This window comes from Pteropus alecto, unplaced genomic scaffold (assembly GCF_000325575.1).
Source record: "Pteropus alecto unplaced genomic scaffold, ASM32557v1 scaffold17, whole genome shotgun sequence".
Classification (NCBI taxonomy): domain Eukaryota; kingdom Metazoa; phylum Chordata; class Mammalia; order Chiroptera; family Pteropodidae; genus Pteropus; species Pteropus alecto.
The window spans coordinates 2978890-2982131 of NW_006440645.1; positions in this window are offsets into that span (position 1 = coordinate 2978890).

Here is a 3242-nt window from a genome sequence, read left to right on the forward strand (position 1 = left end):
AAGAAGCTGCCGGCAAAAAGGTTTTTTCTTGTTGTTTTTTTAGTTTTAATTACTATAGTGTAAAATTAATACATATACAAGGTTTTTTTTTTTTTTTTAATGAAACAGTTCAGAGTGTTACAAATGAGAAGTAAATATTCTACCTGACCTCGTTCCCCCACTCCCCGTTTCTAATACAGCTCTTAAGCGTTTCTGTGTTGTGGTGGCGATCAGCATGCCTCTGAAACATCGTTAATGCTTTCTTTCCTTATTTAGCATCCCCTTAGACGGTGTTAGTTCTTATTTCTTTATCCATCTGCTCCTCTTTTTCCAGTTATATTATTGTGGTTCTTCTGGTGGTTACCTATAATTTTAAAGAGTATGCTTAAACTCTGTATTTTGTTACATCATTTTAGGTAGTATATCTTGATTCCTTGCTATATAATCTGTGTCTGACATTACCGTCCATGTCGCTCTGCTGCCCTAACCTCCAGGCTTCCGTTTGCTGATGGCATTAGTGTTAATATTAGTCAGATTCTCTTGTCTTCCAAGTTTGCTTATATATAAGTTGATTCTTTACAAATTGAAACATTCATATTATTCTAATTATTAAACTACTTTTTACTGAAGAACAAAGCTCTGCCTATCGAGGGAAAAAAAGGTAATCTTATGTCATTAAAAATGAAATGAATGTTCCAAGTGTCCATGTCACATGGGAGCCCTTAGATTCAACCTTTAAGACTTTGTGTTAGCTTATTTATTTGGCCGGTGACACCTTTAATTTCCAAGAAATCATTCTCCTCTGACTGTTCTTATTGTATAGTCACCTGTTCTTTGGCTTCTTGACTCTAAAGATGTGTGTTTGATTTTTTATATCTTTTTTTTTCTGTTCTCTTAATAATCTGTTTTCTTCAGGAGTCAACTGTTATATCTTTTACACTTGGACCTTCTCACTATTGCTCTTGGTTTCTTCTCAATTTTCTGCTTTTTAATATGTGTGTGTGTGTGTGTCTGTGTGTGATCAGTGTTGGTGGCATGATTTTCCATGTGATGTTAGACCTCTCCTTGAATGGCCGGGTCTAGGAAGATAAGCTAGGAGTACTAGGTTAGGGTGCATGTAGATGTTTGTTCACCATTTTCACCTTTTAGAATCAACTCGCTGGAAGTCAGTTCTGACGTGCTCCAGAATCACCTGGGTGGGAGAGCTTTTTGGGCCCGCCTCATCAAGAGGTTCTGATTCATCAGACCTAGAAAACCTATAGCTCTAAAAAGCGTCGTGAGTGATTCTTACGTGCATCCAGGATTGCGAGTGGCTGTTTTTTAGGAGTCCGTTAAGGAGTGGTGTTCTGGTACCATCTTCCTCTTGTAGTGAAGCGAAGGAGACAAAAGTTTTTCTTAGATTAGGGATCTTTCCATAGTCGTGCGACGGTTACCTTTACATGTACCAGTTAAAGCTTAATTTCTTCCCAAATGCCATTGTTATTTCTTTTAATTTCATGAAAGAGCTCTAAATGGAATAACAGTGACAGTGTCTGTTTCCATTTAGTTCATTGACCACTTCATTTTGGGACCATAATTTTACTTTGGAAAACTTTTAGAGTGGAGCCACAGTGTCTTTTGTGACTACTGATCCCTTAGAGAGTAGAATCAGAGATTTGAATTAACCTTTGAAGAGGCTGAAGAAACTAAGTCCATTCCTGTGAAGGACAATCCGGGACACGGCTGCAGCTATAGGAGCCAGGTGTCTGATCGGGCCCCCTCCAGGGAACCAAGGCATTTGGATCTCAATTTCTAAGGGCTTTATTTGCAAAGGGATTTAGTTTGGGGGAAAGTTGAATAATCCGAAGAGTTTCATATTGTCCAAATTTGGGACATTTTTATGTTGTCGATCCAGTCTTTGTATTCGTTTCATGTGGTCTGGTGAGCTATTTTGGATGTGACTAGGCATCACTAGTGCTAAGAAACAGCATAGGGAGGGCAGTTCAGTGCAGGGCGCTGCGTGGACTCCTGTCTGACACATGTCACTAGGGTCTCTGGGCGAAAGGCAGAAAGCCCACAGCAGCTCCAGAAGGAAGCTGGGTGCAGGATGGTGGGGGCCCAGTAGCCGTGAGCATGCAGAGCGCCCAGTGGGGAGGGACAGCCGCCTGGGCTTACTCTTGCCTGGCTCGGTCACAGTGGGTGCTGACGTCGCTTCCTGGTCTTGCTTTGTGTGCTTGCCATCTTCATGACTTTTTATATTTGCATATCAGCCATACTATTACTGATATATTTTTTAAATATTCAGTGTGCATGTTAAAGAATTTTTGTTCCTGATAATGTGTTAAGGTGTATTATACATTTTTCTGAATACAGATTAAAATACATACATAATTACATAAATACATTAATTATATAAATACATTAGCTAATTACATAAAATTTTTAAAGATGCCTGTCGGCATGCTACCTAACTCAGGTGATGCCATCGGACTGTACTAAAAGGTTCAGACGCTGGCAGACGTTGGGAGGCATGGGGCCCTCTCTCTACTTTCTCTCAGTCCATCCCAAGCAACAAGGAAGACATCTTTCTAGAACTTACAGGAGCTCAAGTAGTGTTTTCTGATTCTGCCCTTGGTGGCCGGCAGGCAGGGCTTACTCCCAGGCCGGAGTCGGGCTCGAGCGGGGAAGGAGGGGGCTGTCCCACCAGGCACGTGTCATCTCTGCAGGAGCCATGGGGAACCCTGTTTCTGCTTTAGCTCGCAGCCTCATCCTCCTACGCAGCTTCACTAGGGAACCTCATAATTTGACAGATGTGTGTGTATATATATATATATGCACTTTAATCTCTTGTTTCCTGTGCCTATTTCTCAAATTAGTTAAAACAAAAACAAGTGAAAAAGAAAATATTGCTGGAAGAAAATGAATGCTCTTGTTCTTATGCGGCAGTAGGGTTTCATGATAGCTTGTTATGGAAGAGTATTTTTTGGAAAGTCCGTGCGACTTGATGCTCAAATACTGTGGCTCCAGGTGCTCACTTCCCCACCTTGGGGCAGGATGCATGCCTCGTTCTAGTCCCGCCTGCGTCTGTGCGCGCAGGAGCGGCGCCCTCCCTTGTTCCCTGGTCGCTGAGAGGCAATGATGCAACAGCAGAAAGAATGCTGGCTTTGGAGTCGGGCGAGGCAGGATGGACTCTGGGTGTTTGAAGCTGCGCAGCTCACCTAGCTCCCGAATCTCAGTTTTTACGCATGTCAGGCGGGGATAACAACCTCATAGGGCTGCTGTGA